The sequence below is a fragment of the Bactrocera neohumeralis genome, chromosome 4, assembly GCF_024586455.1.
Source record: "Bactrocera neohumeralis isolate Rockhampton chromosome 4, APGP_CSIRO_Bneo_wtdbg2-racon-allhic-juicebox.fasta_v2, whole genome shotgun sequence".
Taxonomy (NCBI): domain Eukaryota; kingdom Metazoa; phylum Arthropoda; class Insecta; order Diptera; family Tephritidae; genus Bactrocera; species Bactrocera neohumeralis.
In genome coordinates, this window is record NC_065921.1 from 46421768 (window position 1) to 46448542 (window position 26775).

The following is a 26775-nucleotide window of genomic DNA, read 5'->3' on the forward strand; positions in this document are numbered from 1 at the left end:
TTTCATTCCAAAATACTTAAATTTCGATGTCGCTTAACCTAGCCCTGGCAGTCTCTTCTTGCTCAAGGAACTTTTTAGGTGGCATGAGAGATACTCCCTGGAGAGAAGAGGCGGAGAGTTTTTTATTGATGGATCAAGGCTTGCAGAGAGGTTTGGTGGAGGAGTATACTGCGGGGAGCCCTCCAACAGATCCGGTTTCAGGATTCCTGACCACTGTAGCTTAAAAATAAAAGTAGATGTAGACCTTCAGAGTGGTAAGTTTCTCCGAAAATAGGGCAGCGATATTAGATTAGAGTTCGCTGACTGTGCACTTAAAACTTGTAAAAGGATGTCTAGACTTCTTATATCTGGCATCGGGTTATTTCATGATTTGGTGCCTGACCAAAGCGGTATTACAGTAAATTGTAGGTCTGATGAGCTTGCTAGGACATGTGCACTGATCTGAATAACACCATAATGGGAACGGTTAGGAGCTCCATTGGGTTCCTGCGGCTTACTACTGGAATCTTAGAATTCAGAATTAGACCAGCAGCTGTGTAGTCACGAGGTTCTTCAGGCCCAGGGTAAATTGCAGGAGGTCTAGTCAACTCTTTGCTTTTAGAATTTTTCGCGATTTTTATTAAATTGGTTTGTCATGTTATCAGTGCGTTGGATGTTACTCTTATCAGCATATATCAGTATATTAAAATATATTAAGCAAATATCTGGATATAACTGAAAGCTTCCCGAAGTACTGCGTTTTGGCTGGTCGTACTCCCCTAAAGCATATACTTACAAGTAGCGTTTTATTCTATCGCTTGATTTGCCATTTGACAATTTTGCTCGCTTTAAAGTTTTAATAAAAATAAGCCAATTTTTTTACAGTTGGAATTTTCTTTAATCGACCAAGTAAGAGTTTTCTCTATATGTAGTTTAAGTAGATAAGAACAGTTATAAAGGCGCAGAAGTTCTTAAAAAGGTTTTAACTTACATGTTTCTTTCGAAAGCTCCCTTTGCAAATTACAAAGATTCCAATATAAATGAAAATAAACTTCAATATTCCAAGGATCAGTTTGTTTAAAAACTAATTTAGCGCAAAGTTTTATTTGCGCATTTTTTATTCAAATAAAAAATAGTTAATTTAGAGTGAAGTAAATACGTTTGTCTATTGGTTTCTCCGATCAGCTCTTCCATAACGGCCGCATGCTGACGCACCAAGTTTAAGTGAACATCGGGTGTATATTGCCGCGAACTCCTCGTAGTTCTTCTGATGCACATTTTATTTGGTTTGCTTTATGCCAATAATAAAACTTCGAATTGATCACAAAGAGCATAAATGGAGTTCATTGAGATTCCAGCTTCATAAACAATGCTAAAAGGATACAAGATATGAAAAGAAATAAGCTTTAGTAATGACATTTAAGGTATGGATGTCTACATTTTGCTAATTTATTAAATCTTTTCATCAATTGTGTAAACAGTTGAAAACTGAGATTTAGATTTGTAGTTTCAACAACTTCTTATGGAGATGATAGTATTTTATTTCCGTTCATCTATAATATCAACATTTATAGGGTCACCAAGAAAATAAAATTTTTACTCGAATTATCATTTGTACGGGCCGAGTGTTGTAGAGTGGATAGAAACTAAATACTGTTATCGCTTCATCTTGTCATCCAAATCATAGTTTTGTGTATTTTATTATGTAAAATTCTTAATAGAAGGAAGCATTTATATTTTATGCCGCAAGTTGTAGTACACATATTTTGATTGACTAATTGAGAAAACGGAAACCAACTATTTTAATTAAAAATTGAGAAAAAAATTATATATATGTTTCACAAATTAATATCCTGAGAATGTGTTCTTGAAAATGTATGCCTTTTAAACTGTTATATTATCAAGTGCGAGGGGATAGTGAATTATTGTACTATGACAGTATTATATCTACATTATTTAAATGTGTCAGTTAATATTTTTACACCTCCTGTTTTCTGACTACAGTGGCAGGTTTACCAATTCGGTTAGAAATAGCCTGGAGCCATCTCTTTCAAAGAAAAGATCTTCAGAGTATTATTCACTAGTTTCTACTGTACTAGAGAATTTGCAATCAAGAGATATTGTACTTCATCGCCGGAACAATGAATTGAAACGTGTATATGAAACGCATAGAGCTTATGATGCTTTACAATACCCACTAATTTTCTGGCAGGGAGAAGATGGGTACCATTTTAATATCAAAATGGTTAATCCAACAGCAGGTAATTAGATTATACAAAATAAAATATTTTATATGTTCAATATATAAATGTATTTTTTTATCATATGTACTTCCAGGTGCTGATACACACAAAAAGTCAGTGCCATGAATTATTATGCATACAGACTCATGATCCGTGAAGGTGAAGTAAATCACATTTTGATGTGTCAGCGGCTCTTTCATCAGTATGCAGTGGACATGTACGTCAAAATTGAGACTGAAAGATTGACATACATCCGTCTTAACCAACAGCAGCTTCGATCTGAAGAGTACATTCATCTTCGCGATGCAATCAATGCTGACGGCAATGTAAATAATGTAGGAAGAATGACAATTTTACCGGCCACTTACATCGGAAGCCCGCGCCACATGCACGAGTACGCTCAAGATGCGATGTCTTATGTTCGAAAGTATGGCCGTTCAGACCTATTTATTTCATTCACCTGTAACCCACAATGGATTGAAATAAAAAAAGAACTGCCACACAACCAAACACCACTTGATAGGCATGACATCACAGCCAGAGTTTACAAGCAAAAATTAAAATCTTTAATGAATTTCATTACAAAGCATCGTGTGTATGGCCAAGTATGTTGTTGGATGTCCTCTGTTGAGTGGCAAAAGCGTGGTTTGCCACATGCTCATATATTAGTCTGGTTGGTTGACAAAATAAGGCCAGAAGAAATTGATTCCATTATTTCAGCCGAAATTCCTGATGAAACGGTTGACCCGAAACTGCATACTATAGTAACTAAACACATGATACATGGACCTTGCGGAGTTTTCAACAACAGCTCACCCTGTATGATCGACGGCAAGTGCTCCAAACGGTACCCGAGAAACTTGCTTGCTGAAACCATCTCGGGAATCGATGGTTACCCATTGTATCGTCGGCGATCAGTTGAGGACGGTGGACGATCTGTAGATGTCAAGATAAAAGGACAAGATTTTCATGTAGACAATCGTTGGATTGTGCCGTTCTCGCCCATATTGTCCAAAACTTTTGAAGCTCACACCAACGTGGAATTTTGTAACTCTGTGAAATCCATAAAGTACATATGTAAGTATGTTAACAAAGGTAGCGACATGGCCATGTTCGCAGTAACAAACACAAACGATGAAGTGTCTCACTATCAGATGGGTCGCTATGTAAGCAGCAATGAGGCTATTTGGCGCATATTCGTTTGCAATTCATGAAAGACATCCTACTGTATTGCATTTGGCAGTTCATTTAGAAAATGGACAGCGAGTGTGTTTCAACCCAAACAACGTTGTGGATAGAGCGGCACGTCCACCTGTGATCACATTGACAGGTTTCTTCTCAATTTGTGTAAGTGATCAATTCGCTCGCACTTTGCTGTATGCTGATATGCCGCGCTACTACACATGGAACGCATCATCAAAGTCTTTTCAGCGTCGTAAACAAGGAACACCACTTGAAGGATATGAAAATGTATTTGCCACAGATGCTATAGGCCGTATATATACAGTGCATCCTAATAACGATGAATGTTATTATCTTAGATTGTTATTGGTGAATGTTCCTGGTCCGACATCTTTTCAACAATTGCGAACAGTTGATGGACATCTGTGTGCGACTTACCGTGAGGCGTGTCAATTATTACGGTTGCTTGAAAACGATTCGCATTGGGATGATACGCTCAAGGATTCCGTGATATCTTCATCGCCGCATCAAATTCGCACACTGTTTGCGATTATAATATCGACATGTTTCCCCTCAAATCCAAATGATTTGTGGATGAAATATAGGGATGACATGTCTGAGGATGTGTTGCATCGCGTGCGTTGTGAAACTTTGAATCCTACATTGGAAATTACGGCAGAGATTTACAATGACACATTGATCATAATAGAAGATATGTGTTTGTTGATGGCAAATAAAGTATTGTCGTGTTTGGGCTGACAGCACTCAATCGTGCTATGCAAGATGCATTAAACCATGAGTTGCAAAGAGAACTCTAGTACGATACTCAAGCTATGACCGAAGCAGTTCGCACAACTGTTCCGCAATTGAACGAAGAACAAAGGATTGCGTACGATCGTTTAACACAAGCTGTAAACAGTGGGTCTGGGGGGATTTACTTTCTTGATTCTCCTGGGGGTACTAGGAAAACGTTCCTAATTTCATTGCTATTAGCAAAGATCCGATCGCAAAATGAGGTAGCCCAGCGTTGGCTTCATCTGGAATAGCAGCAACTTTATTAGAAGGCGGACGAACTGCACATTCAGCCTTAAAATTACCATTAAACATGCATATCAACGAAACGCCAGTTTGCAACATTGCCAAAAATAGCGCTATGGCGAAGACTCTCCAAGTATGCAAATTGATAATTTGGGACGAATGCACAATGGCCCACAAGAGGTCGCTGGAGGCACTAGATAGGACGTTAAAAGATTTACGTGATAACCAAAACATTTTTGGTGGAGCTATGATACTGTTGTCAGGTGATTTTCGTAAGACTCTTCCAGTAATTCCTCGATCGACTGTTGCTGACGAAATAAACGCATGTCTAAAATCATCAAATTTGTGGTGGCACGTAAAGACACTACAATTAACTACTAACATGCGAGTGTTTTTGCAACAAGATCAAACTGCGACTATGTTTTCGAAGCAGTTGCTGGATGTTGGCAATGGTAAGGTCGCAGTTGACAGCTCGATCGGATTAATGACTTTTCCCACAGATTTCTGTCACTTCACAGAATCGAAAAAGGAGCTAATTCAGCGTGTTTTTCCGGACATTAAACAACAATTTAATAAGCACGATTGGCTAAGTGAACGAGCAATAGTGGCAGCAAAAAACAAAGATGTCGATGATCTCAATGCTACCATTCAGAATTTCCTTCCAAGAGAGTTGTTTACGTACAAATCAGTTGACACGGCCACAAACCAGGATGACGTAGTCAACTATCCTACAGAATTTTTAAATTCATTGGACTTGCCTGGACTACCACCATATAATTTGAAATTAAAAGTAGGGTCAGTTGTCATCATGCTGCGTAATATTAATCAACCTCGACTTTGCAATGGAACAAGATTGGTTGTGAAGAAACTCATGAAGCTAAAATAATCAAAGGAAAATACAAAGGAGAGAATGTCTTAATCCCACGAATACCTATGATTCCAACGGATTTGCCATTTGATTTTAAGAGGTTGCAATTTTCTGTGCGTCTGGCGTTTGAGATGACCATAAATAAATCGCAAGGCCAATCGTTGCAAGTTTGCGGAATAAACTTAGAGTTTCCCTGTTTCGCACATGGACAATTATACGTTGCGTGTTCGCGTGTCGGAAAACCAACATCCTTATTTATTTACGCACCGCAAAAAAAAAAACTAAACATATTGTCTACCAGAAAGCACTATATTAATTAACTGTATATGATCATAACTGTGTTGTATTTAATTTAAGCAAAGATTTGCTTATCATGTTCACAGTCCAGAAACGAGCACATCCAAGAAAATTTTAAATTTTTGTATATGAAGTGTATAAATATAAGTAAATGACTTAATATGTATATATAATATGTGCATTTGGATCCTTAATGTCAACGTGTATTAGTAACTCTTTATTTCCATCAACTTGGCTCCATCTACTTGGGAACCACTTGGCTCGCCAGGACATGATAATATGGTGGAAGTACTAGGCGACTCGGACAAATCTGATTCGATCAGAACATTATCAATGTTGAGCTGATGGCTGTCTTCAATAACATCAATATCTACCAAAACATTCTTGATGTTGGGCTTTTGACTGTCTTCAATAACTTGAATGTCCTGTATGTCTTCGGCCGATAAATTTAATTCACAGAATGTCTTCTCAGATGATGAAGATGGCATTGTAGAAACGTGTTTTGGTTTAGATAGCAGCTTTTGCTTTAATATATTTTTTTGTACTTTTGCCCTGTTCACGCGTATTATTCGTTCTACATTCTTACCAAACTTGGTACAAAATCTGAAGGAAACAGCGATTATGTTGTAGCATTCGTCGCATCTTAATAATAATTTAATACAATCTGGACGGTTATTATTTTTTTCTGCCGTTCCATCCTCTTTTTACAAAACGGACAATGCATTTTAAGGAGTTGTGGGATATATAGCTCCACTATAACTATATTATAGTTGTTTGAATTCTTTATTTTCTCGATGACAGATGTAGTTCTTCTTCTTTTCCTAACCATTGCCATCGTCAAAAAAAAAAAAAAAACGACAGATGTAGTTTGATAGTTGTAGTGTAAATATTTGTCAGTATTCACTCAAAAAAAAATTTTCTATGGAAAAATGTCACTTGAAATGTTAACGTCTCTTTGCTGTGCATCTATACTATAATTCGTTAATATTCCTAAAAATCTAAAAGCAGCAAATTTAAATAAAATTAAAAAAGTATTGTGTCGTGTGTTTGTGACTTACTAAATATGCCTCCAATAATTAGGCGGTGCGAAGTTCGCCGGGTCAGCTAGTCTATAATATAAGCCAATCGGAAATGTTTCTCATCACCAATAACGTTACCAACATCCCATGACAGCGTTAATGCAGAAACAATGACAGCGGCGAATAACACACGGGCCATTGTGCATGAAATGTGGCCGGTGATGGTGGTAATGACTAATTGAACGCTTTGACAATACACTGACTAGTTAATTGACTACCTCTCGGGTAAGGGAAGTCAAGTGGAGTAAGCAGGTTGTTAGAGATTTTGTTTTAAATCCGCTCACACTGAAAAGAGTCCACATACTGTTTATTTATTATTTTTATTACTGATTTTGCTTTATTTTGGCTGATAATTTCAGTACTAGGGTGTTCTGTGATTTAAGATTTTTTTCTAAGCTTAGCACAGATAGTGGTGATGATGCACAAAATAAGCCAACGTTAGGAAGAAAGAAGCATTAATGTTAAAAGCAGTGCTGTTTGATAGAAAAAGATTCCATAAACTTTACTAAAACATGGTTCACAAATAAAAGCAATCCGATATATAATATATATCACTTTTTTGCAATAACTTATCTTTATAACAGACATTTTTGTCTTTAAATTTTTTTTTCGGCACTGTCGCTCACTATCTTTAGCGTGGCTTGATCGGTTTAGTCGCCACCGCTCGTAAACCATATTTTAGCTAATATTACAACATGTTGCTGATTTTTCTTAAATATTTAATGGAGTTGAATAAAAATGTATGCGTAAACCTCGAGGTCCGTTATAAATTACCGGTTCTGGTAATAGGTAATGTTTTCTTTTTAACTTTTTTTCTCATGTTTATTTAATAAATTACTTTCGTAACTCAGCTTTAAACTCTCTGTTGTCTTTTGGACAAAGTCTATTGGATTATTCTTTTATGAGAGATAATGGAATATGTATAGTAAGTGGTTGTAAATGTATATGACTGACAGAAAATACCTATCATATTCTTCACTGTGTGATCCTTCTTAATTTCATAAAATTTGCGAACGAATCATAACCTGAAGATCGATAAATAATCGAAAGAAGGTGAACATACTCAAATCAGTTAGATCAATATAAATAATAATTACAGAAAGCTTAGATTAAATTTTATCTTAACTAATATTTAAACTTTTCTGAATAGTCCGTATAATCAAGTTAAAAAAAGTCGAAAATTCGTCGCTTTCATCTGTAAACATATTAAAAAACTTAAAGTTAATAGCACCATTTCACTTTTGCTGCTGGCAAGTAAATTACTTTAAAAGACTTTATATGTAGACAACCTTTGTCGACGGCTCTAAGAAAAATATGGTCAATGATATCCGTTTGTAGGATTCCATTCATTCACAACGCTTCGAAACAAAAATCCCTTAAGAAGCCACCCCGTTAAATCCTCAGCCGAAATTAAGACTACTACTGCAGAGACATACCATACATACACATGATTGCTTTTATAGTACGTTGTATTAAGTAAAGCTGCTTGTTGCCCTTGTCTTGTCGGAAAGCATTTTTGTTGCGTTTTGCTTACAACTCAGAACTTGGTGGTTAAGAAAAAGCTGTTAGGGCATGAATAGGTCAGTATCACAACCTTTTGTTTGTCGTAAGCTTGCTGTCAGCGAAACTGTACATTATGATTTTTTTTTTTTTTAATATACTTGTATGGATTTAAGTGATTTTTTTTGTCTTAATAATTTTTTTGATCATTGGTATAAAAGATCAAACACATACCTTTAGCGATCTAAAAAAATATATTCAGGATGTACAAAATTATATTTTTCACAACAGGTCTCAAGAGAAGTGGCAATGCCCGCCGATGAAAACATATTAAGATAATGAATGGGTTCAGCTGGGAAGTTCAAACTTCTACATAGTTATATACTTGTTCGTTTGATGTATTAGTTAAGAGGGTAACACTTGTCTACAGGCTGGTCTAATGAGTTGCTGAGTGAGTGAAATATAAGCGTAAAACCATTATCTCATTCTTTCGTGAAAATCGGATGAAGGGACTTTCCAGTGACTCCAAAAAAAACACTGGTTTACAGCAAAAATGTTCCATGAACGCCACTATCCAATTTGTATGGGGACTCGCTCGCTGATTTCGAAAATCGAGTAAATTTTTTTTTTTATGGATATGGATTAGTGAATGAAATTTCCTAAAAATATTGTCTACTCCATTTTTCCATAGGCCTTATAATTTCTGAGAAATTGATTAATCACTTCGTGTTTTTAAATTTTGTTATGAAAAAATTAAAAAAAATAAACTTTGGAAAGGAAAAAATTTAAAAAAAAAAGATATTTTTTAAATTTTTTTAATTTTATATGAAGTCCTGTTTCTTTATAAAAAACTAAGCTACCAACGAACAAAATCCATGGATAAATAGGAAAGTTGTACATGATCAAATAAATATATCGAAGTCGCGCAAAGTCAAGGTATTCGTATATGCGTATGTAGTATGTAAAGTAGGGATGGGATATCTAGCTATGCGCTGTTTCTGTTAAGTAAAAAGTCAATTTTCATGTCGTTTTTAGTTTTTATAAACTCATTTATTTATACATTAGTAAAATATAATAAAACAATGTGTTATTTTTGTCTTAAGTTGATGTTCTTACATTATAGTCGAAATGATTATGTGTTTTGTTTTGCCGTTTATTTAGTTTAGGATCGGTTTCTCTTATGAGAAACCTTGGTATCGATTCTCAATTAATTTCATTTGCGGGAAAAAAACTTAAATGGGAATGCAGAAAATGAATTTTTAAAGACATATTTACGCCTGGAGAAAAAAGAAAATGTAAATAAGTAAATTATAAAATTTTATATAATTCAATTAAATAAGTTTTGAATAATCACCCATTTCTGCATAATTTTTGATTAAGTCGCTCACTATCTTCGCGTAGTTTGGACTTTTGTGTTTACCGAGAAAAGAAGAAACGACCATTTCGAAGGAATCCCACGCTGCTGCCTCAACTGGTGATAATAGTCCTTTGAATTGGTCATTATTTATCAAATTTTTTATTTGGGGTCCAACAAATATACCTTCTTTTATCTTGGCCTGGGAAATATTTGGGAAAAAATTTTACAAATAATTGAATGCTTTGCCTTCTTTGTCCAACGTCTTAACAAAATTTTTAATAAGGCCGAGCTTGATGTGCAATGGCGGAAGAATGATTTTTTCCTTCTTTACAAGTGGGACGTATTTGATATTATCCACACCAATTGTAAATTCAACTCTTTCCGGCCAATCCTTAATGCAATAGTGGTCTTTACGAGCTCGGCTATCCCATTTGCAGAGAAAGCAGCAGTGTTTTGTGTAGCCACTTTGTAGACCGCATAACATTCCAACGACTTTAAGATCGGCACATATTTTCCAATCATGCTTTTCATATTTGATGAATTTTAACAATTTCTCCATTACCTCGTATGTTTCCTTCGTGTTTACTGCATGCGCGATCGGGATCAAGGGCTTTTTGTTGCCATTATGCAGTAATACGGCCTTCAAGCTCAGTTTATTGCTGTCTATGAACAATCGCCACTCCTCGGAATCATATGGTTGACCAAACTCTTTGAATAATCCTGGAATGTCTTTGCAATAGCATACATTGTCTTCCTTCGTATAGTGTTTGGCAAATGGTTTGTGACGATTTCTATAATATGTCACCTTAACATGGGGTGACACGAATTGAAATTGTTGAATACGAGAGGCATGAAGCTCAGCTTTTTCCTTGGATAATTCCAAATCTCTAATCCAATCGTTTAGTTGCGCTTGTGATAGAACGTTTCTCCCGTTTTCCATTAAAAATTCATTGCAACTTGATTTCCCATATTCAGATGATCCTTCAGATACTGCTGAGAATGAGTTCTCGCGCGAAACTCCTACTTATCGAGAATGAAATTTATCGTCGCATGACTCCCATTACTTCTCTGCATGTCCGATGAAACCTAACCCTGTGGTTCGACTCGTATGAAACGCGTTGGATTAGATGATTGTAATGAGAACATAAATTGTCAGGTATTACTATTTCAACAACGTCCGGATAATCTCCACAACAAAAACGTTTTTTCGACCATTTCTCGGAGGTAATTTTTCTTTCCAGCGGAATCTATATATTATTCTAAGACAAGGCACTTATTTCCAGAGATCTACAAAACGTACAGAGACAAATAATACATCAAATTAAAGTGTGCGATCTGAAACTTTGCACAAATTTTACAGATTTTAAATTCATTGAACCACTTTTGATATATTTGCGTTTAAAGTTCTTCAATTTTTACAATAAGCTAATATAAGCAGCGCTACTACAGAAAAGAGCATATATGTATGTAAGAGAATGAATAATTACAAATGTTTCTGTCATTTGCTTTCGTTACACACATACCCACATACGCGAAGGCGCAAGTGCGAAATCTAACAACAACAATGTTGTCTGCTCGGCAGTGGTCGGCATTTCATAGCAAAATTTTGCAAACTAACTTCACACGTACGCTTACGCTCTATCGTTCAGTCGTTGTCGAGCCAGCAACGAATTAACATCACGCAAGACTATAGCTCAAAAACCAAATATGCGAGAAATATTTTATGATTCTAAATGCCTTTGGTGCCATGCAATGCCTCTTATGTTCCAAGTTTTTAAAGATAATAGGGAATATATCCTTAAAAGGCATTTTGTTAATTTTCATTATGCTAATAATTATTTATAAAATTTGCTTAATTTTAATTCCAATTTCTCACTGGGCTACTTTTTCTTCGTGCTTACCAACACAGTGACAGATCCTTTCATGCCGACCACTGCAATAAGCATAGATAACTTGATACGAGACTCTTTGGTTCGAGAGAGCTGTCAAAACTCGCATTTTTTATAACATTTGCCAATGATGCCACTGCTGAAAAATATTAACTTGGGTATTTAATAAATTATACAAAACACTAAATTAAACACTTTGAAAATGCATACATACATATATATGTAAATGCTAAAATGCAAAATCATTAATTAATTTACATAAACATTTATTTTGCCAAAATATGTTCGCACAGTTTCATTTCACACTAATTTCATCAAGTAATTATATTACTGCTTTTCTGGCATCCCGCCTTTTTCACTAACTGCCGGCACCCTGATTGTGTTTTGTTGCCAGCTCAGAAAACAGATCAGCTGCAAGCGAGAGAGCAAGAAAAGAGATTCTAATCAAGTTATCTATGACAATAAGAGAATGACGAATATTACAAATTACAAATGTTTGCTTTGGCATGTGCACTGGTACATACATACATATGCATGCGCTAAGGCGCTATCTACGATTTGACATGCGCTCTCTTCTATGTTGCACGAATATGTACTTATGTATGTACGAGCTAAGGAACACTGCGCTTTGACATGCGCACTCTACTTTGTTTTATATTCACACATACATACTTACAAACATATGAATGTATATACATATGTATGGGCGTAGAAGCAAGTGCAAAATCAACCAGAAATATTGTTGTCGGCGTTATTTTGATTAGAAGTGTTATTGCGTTAGGTAAGCTTTGAGTCAGTTCAGTTTTCTTCCAAAAGTCAAGTCGGCTATTACTAGCGAGTGCATATGTATGTACATACTACATCGAATTTCAGTTCAGATTCAGATTAATTATTAAAAATAAAATGCCAAACCAAAGGCGAATTAGACGAAAAAGGAGTTTAACAGGTCGAAGAGAAGAGGTGAATATTATAGATAAAAATGAATTCTTAATTGTTAATGTATGTATGTATATGAATTGACCTGTTTTATTAGAGCCGTAGTCATGCAGGATCTATGGCAAGTTATTTCAAAGCTGCCCTAAACTCCGTAGTTCTTCCGGAGTATAGTTCGCTTGGGGGTTTGACTAATATATGTTTACACTGTAAAGCAAAACATTTCGGAAGTGAAATTTTCATTGTTTTATATTCGTAATATATGTATATACATATTTATTGTCTTAATATTTGGTTGAAATTGTTACTAGGTAAGAAATGGCTTTACGACATGTTGTCATGGCGGAAAAGTTAAACTTCAAGAATTACGTGTACCTGAGTTTTTGAAAGCTGTGTTAGAAAATGATTTGATCTCTTGGCGGGGACACTATTTGGAGAATATTCGGCAGCTAAATAGTTCGTTAGCTTTTGCATCATTCGAAGCGAAAATTGCGGAGCCTACGGGGCGCGGACCATATTGCTTTCGAATACATGGATCAATATATCATAGGGTAGGTCCATTGCATGCAGATCATCCTTCAGAATCCTCCTACGCCCAGCTGTTTATTCTTGACACGGATCAAGCAACTGATATAAGGGCACAACATAATTCAAACTGCGATAGGTATTTGCTGAGAGAAATCCACGAAATGCTTTCAAATATTAACCCCTTGGCAAATGAGTATAAGCATATGGCGCAGGTTGAACGCGAAGAGGAACAGAGGGCCAGAGCAGAAAATCGCAATGCTCGCCGAATTAGCATGCTACTTTTGCTTAGATCGATTATTACGAGATATGCGCCAAAATGAAATACCTTTTGGTGGAAAGGTTATTTTATTAGGTGGTGATTTCAGGCAAGTTCTTCCTGTGGTGCCCAATAGCTCACGCGCCGCTATAGTTGGTAATTGTTTGAAACGGTGCTCACTTTGGAAATTTTTTAGGTGTTTCAAACTCTCAACGAATATGCGTTCTAAAGAATCCTTATACAACAGTTTTCTTTTGCGTGTTGGAGAAGGTCGAGAGCTCTCCCCAGAGTCGAAAATCAATATACCAGAAGAGATAATTTTGCTAAATGAAAATTTAGTGGATTGGGTATTTCAGCCTCAGTCTGGTGTTATTAGTCAAAACCATTTGAAGGATCGGGCAATTTTGTGTCCAAAAAATGATCACTGTACGATAATAAATAGCGAAATAGTAAAAATGTTGCCCGGTGAAGAAAAGGTATATTATTGCGTGGATACTGTCGTTTCTGAAGATCCTCAAGAGCATGTCGGATTCCCTACAGAATTTCTAAACTTCCTTAATTTCAGTGGAGTAGCGCCTCATGAGTTAAGGCTTAAGGTTGGAACAGTAGTGATGTTAATCCGCAATCTTAATACATATGAAGGGTTGGTCAATGGGACTCGCTTGATAGTAAAAGCACTACATTGTGATTGTTTGGAGGTCGAAATTTTAACCGGTGAATCACAAAGGAAACAAATTTTATTGCCCCGTATAAATTTACAGCCCAGCGAATCAACACTTCCTTTTATTTTAAAGCGTCGCCAATTTCCAATAATTGTAGCATTCACAATAACAATAAACAAATCTCAAGGGCAGACCCTAGCAAGAGTTGGTGTTTTCCTCAAGGAGGATTGTTTTACGCATGGCCAACTGTATGTCGCATTGAGTCGAGTACGATCTTCTCAAGATATCAAAGTTAAGACTTACGACCAAAATAAAACCACTACGAATGTAGTTTTCCATGAAGTACTTGAAAAAATTGAGTTTTTATAAAAACGGAGTCCCCCGATTATCGGGGGTTATTACTAGTTCCTTTTAATCGATAATTGTCTTCATTGGACTTCTCCTTAGACAGAGATGAATATATTTTATTGACAGCCTTTATGCATATAATAATCACTGTCACTGGATTTGCCGCAATTTCAGCTTTATGTATACATATGATTTTGGTCAGCTTCCCAGCTCTACCGTAAGTCGCTCAATTAAGCGTTTGTATTATTCAACGCCACTCAAATTAATCCTGCGATAACAACAAATTGATCATCGTAAATTAAAGATTTCCGTAGCTTTAGCGCTAAAAACATCTGTTAACTCACAGTATTGCCACTTAATTAAAAATGCAATGAATAAATTCTTCGGCTTCACTTAAAGTTAGTTCCAAATAACAGCACAAGGTTTGTCTATATACCTCTACTTACCAGCAAGGACAGTGCGTTACAACAAACACATATAATAGTGTAAAGGCTGTATGTAAGTACATAGAAATGAAAGTATACACCGTAGTGAGTGGCAATGGCGACTCGCATTTTTGGTGTTGTTAATATTTACTGTTATATTCGTAGTTAAAGCTCTATACGAATACAAGTACTGTAAATGCCAATAGCCATAAGGTGTCCTTAATTTCCCCTCGCTATGTCTATTTATGACGTGAATGATAATTTATAACTGCTTAATTTAGGTGCAGCTGGCACAATATAATATTTGGCTTGCCTCGCACTATGTACTGACAATAATTTCAATGAAATTAGTGGTCGATCACCTTATATCACCCGGAAGCAAAAACAATTGTTAACATCTTAATGAAAATCAAATGCGAAGTGGCACGTAGTTTCAATCGTTGTTACTTTGGATGTGTGGTATCACCAATTAACGTCATCTATCTATCTATCACCTATTATACTCTTGCAAAATGTTGGTACAGAGTACATACTCTAAATCACTAAAATTTCTTTAGTTTTGCTTGGCTCTTGCAGGATTCCGAGAATTTGACCTTAAATTGCAAACGTAAAAGTACGTATGTATGTGCTTGTGAATGCATCTCCTTATGTATTTACGTATAGATGTCGATCAAAATAATTTTTCCAAACGCAGTTTTTGGTTTTCTCTTTCGTGCCGATATTCAACACTATGCAATTTTATATTTATTTCTTCACTCTTTCTAAACTCTTTATAATGGACTTTATTCGGAAATTCTTCTATGCAAGCAGAGAATATATTAAAGAAGTCTTTATTTAAGAGTGCCGAAATAGGTGTGGGTATGAAATTAAACTTTAAGGTGTGGTAATATTCTCAAAACGATACTTTAAGCTACGCCTAAATTGTCGAATTGATACCAAACATTAACTGATAAAATTTGAAATTCCTTTTAACCAAAAGTTCAATAAGTGCTAAGCCAATCAGAGTGAAGTAAAATCAGCGCTGACGCTGAGCAAATTAATGTAATTTGGAATAAGTAGCAATGAACTGGTATGAGATGAGATTGGCCGCCAACAAAATATCCAAAGAAATGAAATCTAATCGTTTTTAATAAAAGTTTATTAAGCGGCTTCTGAACGACCCATAATTCTATAATAAGAATAGTAGTGTGGAATTTTTATTAGCCTTTAGTAAAAAGATTGAAAGATCGACATGGCGTATGATTGACATTTTACAATGCTCGCGATCTCATTACTTTATCGTGTTTAAGGGAGAAAGGGCAAGCTCTCACTCGCTTTTACACATTCTAGGCACTAAGAAAGACTATTGTTATTTTATATAAAAGCAAACGTTAGATGAACAAATCTATTATAACTGTAGCGGTAACTTTCACTCATCGAGCTTCCTGCGTTTATTTGCTTGAAGAAGGCCGCAAACTTCACTAATAAGTGCAAAGCGGTATACGTAACACCGAATTGCCGTTGAGAGAAAGAGGAAAGTTACAATTGCATTTCTTCTTTTTCCGTTCTTTTGGTTCATATTATTTTATTTGCATTTTCCAACATTTAGCTATGGTAATATTATTACAGGTGCTCGCTGGTGGTATTAATTCTGCTCCAGCTACTTATTTCATTAAAAATTTTGTTTCTTGTGATATCACTTAGAATGCGTGTGGATCTGAATGTAAGTACACAGAGCCTGACACATCAATTTATTGCTACTGCAGCATGTTAGGGTCTTATCGGCAAGCGCTCATACTTCGTAATGTGGAGTCTTTCGGTCCTTTCAAACAGTACAAGGGTACTACAAATTATGGCTTTGAGAAGGGAGTCAAATAAAAACCTTTATTGCAGGAATATCCATCTTACTCTTCAATAGGCGCCGATGGGAAAATCGGTCCTGTTGTTGCAAATAAATACACTGATATAGGACTGTACACAAACTTAATATACACGGTTAAGGAAAACGAGTATGTGATAATACCTTACCTAATTAATTACTCTATGCTTCCGCTTTCCACCATCCATTTCAGATAATCCTGGTCGCCGCTTTCATCCTCTGCGCCACCTCTCAGCGGACCAGCGTTATTACGGCGGACTGGCTTCTGGACGAGTGTTGCAAAGGTAGTGTGATTTATAGTATGGTGTTATTACAACTGGACAGCAAAGTTGAGCTCCTTGATAAGTGCGGTGGCAGCACATTGTAACGAGTAGTTGAACGGTATGGCATAAAGCGATCGACGCTGTGTATGCAATGGAATGAAAGGGAGGTTAAAAAGTTAGAAATGTCGCACATGTTTTTTAAGAAGATAAGATGGCATAATATCATAAAACTGACAAAAGTTTAAATTTTTAATTTTTGCCTAAAAAATAATGTAAACATGGTTTAAGATAAGGTCTTAAACCCGTATTTGTAAATTTTCGCTGATTTATCCTAGACTTATTTAAATAATTTTTTTGTCTCTAATTCGTCGCACTGTGTGGTATGTATTATTTTAGGTTGTGATCATCGAAGTATAGATATTCGCAGTTAAATTCTATTTTTCGACTTACTTGTAACCATACTATATTGATTCGCTCTCATTGCGACGCTTCGAGGCAGATATGATCATATTCGCCCATTTTCCATGGTTTTCGGCCACCTTATATATGTACACATCAATCGTAACTTTCGGAAGCGTGGCAATGAAGTTCGACTACTTTATCTACATATATATCTGCTTGAAGACAAAGCCTAGTTTAGTGAGGGCAAGTTGATTAGTTTGATCATTCTTTTTAATTCTATTTGTTTCTGTTTTATTTGTTGAGTAGAGTCCGCGTCCAAATTGTTCGCTCACAATAATCCGTAAAATGTCAAATTGATGGATTGACTAACGGCTCGAGCATTTGAAAACTAATTGTCGATGGTTATAAGTGTATTTGAATGTGCACATATGCATGTTCAAACACTCAGCTATCCTTTGGGTGAACAAATAATCAAAAACAAGAAAGGAATAGCTAAGTTGGAGTATAGCTGAACTTTCCCCCTCTTGCAATTGCCAGGATCAGACCTAAGTATTGACCCGATTCAACCCTTTTGTAGCATACAGAAAGACTACTATCGGGAAAAGATTCCCTCTGAATTTCAATTATATATCTCATCATTGACCGATGTTTTCGGTAAAAAGTCAACTATAAGCACTGGGTCCACACATTCAGAACATAGGGGCTCGAATAGTCTTGGTTCGATTTACTCAACATTTAGTCAGAAAATGGTACCGCTTAAATGCACAACTTCTGCAAAGTTTTGATATATTAATTCGTTGTTGATTTATGTACTGGAAAGTGAAAGTTTCAAATGGAATTTAAAATTATGTTATATGTATGGACTTTAGTGGCTAATGATATATATATATATATATATATATATTAAACTTATTAAAGGGCGGGGCACTGATGGTACATAATTTTTTGGAAAATCCCCACCAAAGAAGAAAAAAATCCCCACTTTTCCCTACGCTGTTTAAAATTTTTCCCCACAAAATTCCCTAAAAGTTTTACCAATCATTTCTTACAATATTAAAAGAAAACAAAAAAGTTTGATCTTAAAGTACAAAAGGTTAGGTTAAAGGTTTATTTTATTTACCAATTATGTTATTAAATGGAAATCCTAGGGATAAAATTAATTCCTTAAAAGTCTTGTAGAGAGCATCGTCGTAAAACCTGGCCTGGATGCACATATGCTTATTGAGGCCGATATCTGTTCTCTCGTCGATCATTACGGAAAACGGGTTTACTTTTAACTTATTTGCCAAGTTGTCCTTTTCTTCTTTTGCTACTACATTTTTTATTATGCTGGTGCACTTTTTCCTCCCAAGATCAACATTTTTTATAATTTCAGAATCCGGCACTATTTCTTTCAAAAGTGGGATTAGGTGATCTACCACTGCCAAAGCGACATTGTGTTCAGCGAAAAACATGCTGTCTTATTTCAAAATTTTTTTTTATCTATATCCCTTTCCGCATTTACGTTTCTCTTAAAAAAAAAGTATTCAATTTGCTCGTTTTGCTTATGGCTTTTACATTTTTCTGGTGTGCTTTTGTTTCTGCGTGTTTCAATAAATCAGACTTGCCGCAATTTAAAATTTTGTTGCAGGCAGCGCATTTGCATTTAAACGACTCACCGGCCAAAGCTTGTAACCAACCCTTGAAACTTTCGTCTCCTAGCCACTTATTTGTAAACTTTTGTTTACTATATTTGCGGCTCTTTGAAATACTCTCATCCGATTCTGTTGAAGAACTCATTTCTGTAAAAATGGTTTTTGTCAATAAAAGCAAAAGCTTTTAAAATTAATTCAGACTTACCTCACAAAAGTCAACAATCAAATTAAAAGCGGCAAACGAATTATATGCGACGCCAGCATGCTGCCATACAAACACTTTTTCAGAGTGCTGCCTTTGACAACGTGAAGTTGAAACCGATTTAATGCTGCCATTCGAACATCTTCTTCTTCTTAATTGGCGTAGACACCGCTTACGCGATTATAGCCGAGTTAACAACAGCGCGCCAGTCGTTTCTTCTTTTCGCTACGTGGCGCCAATTGGATATTCCAAGCGTAGCCCGGCCCTTCTCCACTTGGTCCTTCCAACAGAGTGGAGGTCTTCCTCTTCCTCTGCTTCCCCGGCGGTTACAGCGTCGAATACTTTCAGAGCTGGAGTGTTTCTGTCCATTCGGACAACATGACCTAGCCAGCGTAGCCGCTGTCTTTTAATTCGCTGAACTATGTCAATATTGTCATATATCTCGTACAGCTCATCGTTCCATCGAATGCGATATTCGCCGTGGCCAACGCGCAAAGGACCATAAATTTCTCTCGAAAACTCGCAACGTCGACTCATCAGTTGTTGACATCGTCCAAGCCTCTGCACCATATAGCAGGACGGGAATTATGAGTGACTTATAGAGTTTGGTTTTTGTTCGTCGAAAGAGGACTTTGCTTCTCAATTGCCTACTCAGTCCGAAGTAGCACCTGTTGGCAAAAGTTATCCTGCGTTGGATTTCTAGGCTGACATTGTTGGTGGTGTTTACGCTGGTTCCAAGATAGACGAAATTATCTACGACTTCAAAGTTATGACTGTCGACAGTGACGTGAGTGCCAAGTCGCGAGTGCGACGACTGTTTGTTTGATGACAGGAGATATTTCGTCTTGCCCTCGTTCACTGCCAGACCCATTTGTTTTGCTTCCTTGTCTAGTCTGGAGAAAGCAGAACTAACGGCGCGGGTGTTAAGGCCGATGATATCAATATCATCGGCATACGCCAGCAGCTGTACACTCTTATAAAAGATGGTACCTTCTCTATTAAGCTCTGCAGCTCGAACTATTTTCTCCAGAAGCAGGTTGAAAAAGTCACACGATAGGGAAACGCTTTGTCTGAAACCTCGTTTGGTATCGAACGGCTCGGAGAGGTTCTTCCCGATTCTGACGGAGCTTTTGGTGTTGCTCAACGTCAGCTTACACTGCCGTATCAGTTTTGCGGGGATACCAAATTCAGACATCGCGGCATAAAGGCAGCTCCTTTTCGTGCTGTCGAAAGCAGCTTTGAAATCGACGAGGAGGTGGTGTGTGTCGATTCACCTTTCACGGGTCGTTGCCAAGATGTGGCGCATGGTGAATATCTGGTCGGTTGTTGATTTTCCAGGTCTAAGGCCACACTGATATGGTCCAATCAGTTTGTTGACGGGGGGCTTTAATCTTTCACACAATACGCTCGATAGAACCTTATATGCGATGTTGAGGAGGCTAATCCCAAGGTAGTTTGCGCAGATTGTGGGGTCACCTTTCTTATTAGCTTAACTTTAATTCCAATCGTTGGGCATGCTTTCGTCCGACCATATTTTACAAAGAAGCTGATGCATAATCCTTATAAGTTCTTCGCCGCCGTGTTTGAATAGCTCGGCCGGCAATACGTCGGCCCCTGCCGCTTTGCTGTTCTTCAGGCGGGCAATTGCTATTCGAAATTCTTCATGGTCGGGCAATGGAACGTCTGCTCCATCGTCATCGATTGGGCAATCGGGTTCTCCTTCTCCAGGTGTTGTGCGTTCACTGCCATTCAGCAGGCTGGAGAAGTGTTCCCTCCATAATTTAAGTATGCTCTGGGCATCAGTGACTAGATCACCTTTGGGAGTTCTATAAGAGTATGCTCCGGTCTTGAAACCTTCTGTAAGCCGCCGCATTTTTTCGTAGAATTTTCGAGCATTACCCCTGTCGGCCAGCTTATCAAGCTCTTCGTACTCACGCATTTCGGCCTCTTTCTTCTTCTGTCTACAAATGCGTCTCGCTTCCCTCTTCAACTCTCGGTATCTATCCCATCCCGCACGTGTCCACTACACTGCGAGGTAGGCAGCCTGTTTTCTCTCCGCTGCGACACGGCACTCCTCGTCGTGCCAGCTGTTCTTTTGCACTTTCCGAAAACCAATGGTTTCGGTTGCAGCTGTACGTAAGAAGTTTGAAATGCCGTCCCACAGTTCCCTTATACCGAGTTATTGACGAGTGCTCTCAGAGAGCAGGAGTGCAAGCCGAGTAGAAAATCGTTCGGCTGTCTGTTGTGATTGAAGCTTCTCGACGTCGAACCTTCCTTGTGTTTGGTGGCGTGCGTTTTTTGCTGCACAGAGGCGGGTGCGAATCTTAGCTGCAACAAGATAGTGGTCGGAGTCGATGTTAGGACCTCGGAGCGCACGCACATCTAAAACACTGGAGATGTGTCTTCCGTCTATCACAACATGATCGACCTGGTTGGTAGTTTTTCGATCCGGAGATCCCATTCACTTGGGAGTGGGCAGAAACGATTCTTTTACACATGGCTCAAGCAGCTTACTACTTCCGGTCTTTGGCCATGTACCCTCTGGGTAGCCTCTTGCCAACAGGTGCGGACTTAGTAGGTAATTGAAAAGTAAAGTCCTCTCTCGACGAACAAAAGCCAAACTCTATAAGTCGCTCATAATTCCCGTCCTGCTATATGGTGCAGAGGCTTGGACGATGACAGCAAGCGATGAGTCGACGTTACGAGTTTTCGAGAGAAAGATTTATGGTCCTTTGCCCGTTGGCCACGGCGAATATCGCATTCGATGGAACGATAAGCTCTACGAGACATACGTCGACATTGACATAGTTCAGCGAATTAAAAGACAGCGGCTACGCTGGCTAGTTCATGTTGTCCGGATGGACGAAAACATTCCAGCTCTGAAAGTATTCGATGCAGTACCTGCCGGGGAAGCAGAGGAAGAGGAAGACCTCCACACCGTTCGAAGGACCAAGTGGAGAAGGACCTGGCGTCGCTTGGAATATCCAATTGGCGCCACGTAGCGAAAAAAAGAAACGACTGGCGCGCTGTTGTTAACTCGGCTATAATCGCGTAAGCGGTGTCTACGCCAATTAAGAAGAAGAAGAAGTTAATATGTAGCAACCGGTTGCAAGAGTATAAAAACTGCTATTTGCGGATTCACAATGCCATTAAACGTGGCGAATAACATCACAATTTTTATGTTAACATAAACATTTTTCAACGAAAATAAATTTCACTTTCCTTTATATATACGTTTACCTACACTCACACAAATAAATCCATACATTTTGGTATCTCTGTGGGCTGCCAATTGCATCACCTGCGCAGGTCTCTCAGCTTTCGATGACTTTACAGCCAACGAGCACTCCAAACGTCCTGTTTAATAAATCAGCATCCAAGTGTCCGGCTCCTGCCCCATTAATCCAAACACTAATTGCATCAAGCGAGTGGAAGCCTCATGTAGCGTAATTGTGCAGAATTATTATCTGAAATAACAAAACAAAACAAACAATGCCGTAGTAATATTGGTTTTCACATAAATATATGTGTGTTTGACCGGTGAACCACCGTTAGGGATGTAAATATTGTCAATTTTTCAATATAATGCTTATATATTGGAGAGTCGAAAAAGTATTTTCGTATTTTCTCAATAGATGTCGTTGCTGTCGTATATCTCCAGTGCTACCATCCACATTGTCTCGTACCATTTAGTGTTGGAAAGGCGAGATTTTAAGGTTCATTTAACAAAAAAAACTAAATTCGGGGAGATGGAAACAAAGTTACAGCTGTTCAAAAATGAGTGAAAATAATGAAGAAATTCGCTATATTTTGCAATTTTTGTATAAAAGAGGGAAGAATGCCACACAAGCCACCAATGAAATTTGTGTGTCAGTATGTCTAGCACAACAATGGTTCTCTCGCTTCCGTTCAGTCGATGCAATTATGGAAAAGATAGACCAGGTTCGTAAGATATGCAGCGATGACATGGTTGAGGAATTTAACCATCATCATTATGGCTACATAAAGAAGCTCGATGTTTGGGTACCACATGAATTGTCTGTGAAACTTTTAATAAACCGAATTTAAATTTGCGATTTTTTGCTGGAATGAAGCGAAATCGAACCATTTCTGAAGCGAGTGGTAAAAGGGGACAAAAATGGATCAAATACGACAATAATGTGCGAAAAGGCAATAGTTTGATGGAATTGAAAAGGAATTATCCACAGCCTCTACATTTTACTGTCAATATCTGGTGAGATTGAAGCGAGCAATTGAAAAAAATGGCCCGAACTGATCAACAGAAGGGCTTCGTCTTCCATCAGGATAACGCTGTGGTCTACATTTTTGCTGACTCGGCAAACACTGGGAGAGCTTGGCTGGGAAGTTTTGATGTATTCACCATATAGGCCTGTCCTTGCTACATCGGACGCCATTCCCAATTAATATTATGGAATTCAGTTCTTTAAGAAGAGGTTGAAGTTCTTATCCTCAAGTAAGTTAGAGTTTTCCGTTCTTTCTAAATTTGAATTTTGGTTGCAAAAATTTAGGATAACAAGAACACATCTAATTACGTGCTTTGTTACCTCCGCACTCACACATTCTCATTGCGATACACGAAAAGACCATTGAATTCATAAACGCACTTAGTTAAGGGCAGGGATGCACTAGAAAACCCTTGAATCAAGCAAGAGGGGCAATATCAATGTAAACAACAAGCAACCATAAATCGGGAGCCAAAAACTACCAGGCCGATAACTGCCAATATTGGCAGTTACCGAATATACCGCAAATATCCGTTGACACAAGGCTGATAACTGTAAGGATGGTATATGTACTTCGTGCTGCCAGCCTTCGTTTCGCCTACAATTATCAGTCGTTGGCATGTGGTTTTAACACAAATGGCTGCAAAAAGCGACGTCTGTGCGAACACTGAGGTGTGTATATATGTGTCTTTTTAATCGTGTACTTATTTGTCTGTATAGCATTTGATTATAATAAATATTTTGTAATAAAAATATTGCTGATGGCGTCGGTGTAACAGCCTGTCGTTGAGACTTTCTTTAAACATTCTTCTATACTCTAGCGACGGGATGTAACATCTTTGATGTTTTGAAATTATTTTTGCTTGAAACTGGGGTATGTCGTGGAAAAATTAGTATGGTAAAAAGATAAATCGTAAGTGTTCGTTCTGTGACATTGGTGATGGAAGCTATTTGATCAGTGCACATAAATAAAAGTAATGTAAGATTAGAGCTTAGTTTTTCAATTTTCGATAGAGACCACTCTATTCTTCTCACTTATTCAACACGACACTGGTAAAACCTGTTGAACAAGCAGAGTTGCAAAAAATTTAATTAACGTTTGAGTTAAAATTTCTGTTTTTATTTTGTAATTGCATACACAGGATTAAAATTTAAGAAACAAATTTGTGTTATCTAATTCCTGTTGGAAAAATTAAATTTAGTTCCCAAATATCGTATTGAAAAACAAGAAACAACAATTTTTATTCCTAGCATAACCTGTTAACAGGTTCCCTGTCCCCATACAAAAATTAATTTTTAACGGTACACGTGCAACACTTATTTTTGAAATTATATTGCTGTAGGCGTTTTTAGAGGTTATCGATGAATTTTTGAACTATGCCACACATCTTGACAGCGATATAACGGTAACAAAAAATTTGTATCAGCTATGATACACGAACGTGTCACTACGAAGTTGAATTGCATACGCTCAATGTATCATCAGTGATATATATATATCATATATATGTATCATATGTGATACATGGACGCTGTACACATGGTACAAGAAAATAATTTTGTATCACATGTCATACATTGGACAGGGAACCTAATAATAATTAAAAAAATAAATTATTTTAGAATTAATAGTTTTTCACATTTGCGCACTTCGTGTTATATCATTTTTAATCAGAATTCGCACAGAGCCATCTGCTTCAACTGATTTCATATTAAATTTTTAGCTCATAATTATCGATTTTAAAAATTCAAAACTCTGTGAACAGCTTTAATTACTCTTAATATGCAATTGAACTTCACATCTCTAAAATTTATGAAATCAAAAGCGGCTGTTTTTAAGTTGCTCTTGAAGTCCACATAATACCTTACAAGGTGATTTGTGTACTTTTACGTATGATAATGTCCTTAAGTATATATTTTTTTTTTTTATTGTGGTTTTATTATTAAAAAATATTATTATTATTAGAAGCTAAAAATTAAAAAAAAAACTTGCTTCGGCTGCACAGAAGCCGTAATACAATTTTTTTTAATAACTTGATTTTGATCGGTCAGTTTGTATAGGAGCTATATGCTATAATAAGAAGATAGTGTTTTTATACACTCGTGTATACAACTGAATTTAAAGAAAATTAATTGATTATGTTTCCAATATTTTTCCCTACACTGTATTTTTTCTGCCAAGAAGTACCGAGAAAATCGCGCCTAATATAAGTGAAGAAGTTATTCTTCTCAAATGAAGTTGCTTACAAATTGGAACTAAATGCTAACTCAAGGTGCGTTTGTAATTATGTATATATATGTTTACGTCCACACTTTTTAAACAATATTTTACTCTTACCAAATTTTCATAAAATAATTTCAAAATTATTTCAGCTACTGAGTTGTCTCAGCTTCACCAAATATTGCTCATACGCCATGGATGCACGAGATTTATATGCATGAGCAAAAGTGAATGTATTTGTTCTTTTCCTTGCCTTCTACAGATATGATAGCTTATGTCAAGCACTTGTTATTCTAAATAATTTATTAATATATAAGTTAGTTTTGATCACCTTTCTATAACTCCTTCTGCAGTAGCGACGGTGTTGTCGACTACCCAAAGTTACTTTGAAATGTATTAACACGTTGAGTTTCGTTCTAAAACTGTTTATTTAATAATTCGTAAGCTTACTGCTAGCTTACTATTCTTACCGTCGCTGCTGCCGTTAGCGTCGGTCTCTAATTGCTTGCATAAGCATTTCCCACGCTCATGTGCCATGCTCATGCAACGAGCTGAACATCGAATTACAACGGTTGACCAAACATTTAATTTGATCGCGCGTGAAGTGAACGATGCAGTCTGCATGCATTGCAATTTTTGGCAGCATGGGAACGTCAGTACGTTAACTATTGTTAACTTATATGCTTCAATAGGATCGGCATGGAAATATTGTTTTATATACAAGAACTCTAGCTTTCAAATGCGAGCGATGTGATAAACTTCCTTTAATCCTAAGAAGATGAATTAACAAGTGAAACTTTTTTGGGAATCTCTGAGAAAATATAATGATGTATTTTCAATCATCACCACTCACGGGAAAACTCTTTTCGCAACAAGGCCAAAGTGCTAATAAATGCATTTCATACGTACTCCAACACAACCAGTTACTTCAAAATGTTCTATGAACTACGCACTTGATGGTTCTGCATGTTCCATCAACAATTATGTTCTTGCTGTCACAGCATGAAAGCGCACTTGATGATTCTAAAATTAAACGAGTATTTTCTTAAAAAACAAGTTTATAAGAATTACACAGGTATTTGCGTTGACATTCACATATAGGCATATATTGCAGACTTTGAACTGCAATGAGAAATTTGGTCGCGAAAGGCAATGTGGTAGAATCCCTTTCTAACTGTAACTTTAGCAATCGCAAAATATTTTACGAAGTGATAAAGAAGGTAACAGGGTTTAAGTATTTTATATCGGTCATTACAATCGTATATCGTATGTTTATATTACATAGACGCATTTCTCTCCCTACTTTTAGTAGCTATTTTTGCTTTGTGTATGTTTGCTCTTAAGTAATACCGGAATTGTTGCTCAAA

At 36.9% G+C, this 26775-nt stretch overlaps 1 long non-coding RNA gene across 9 annotated transcripts in view; it reads right to left on the reverse strand.

The window, feature by feature from the left end:
- Positions 1-1038: 1038 nt before the first annotated feature.
- The window catches only part of LOC126754677 (uncharacterized), a 189577-nt gene continuing 163840 nt past the window's right edge, over positions 1039-26775 (reverse strand). For 8 of the 9 annotated variants that reach the window (XR_007666346.1, XR_007666343.1, XR_007666340.1 and 5 more), the window contains 3 exons: positions 22194-22410; positions 16592-16845; positions 1039-1351 (listed from right to left, as the gene is read on the reverse strand). This is a non-coding gene — a long non-coding RNA (uncharacterized LOC126754677). Of the gene's footprint in view, positions 1352-16591; positions 16846-22187; positions 22411-26775 lie in introns of all 9 variants that reach the window. The other variant, XR_007666341.1, reaches the window with a different exon arrangement.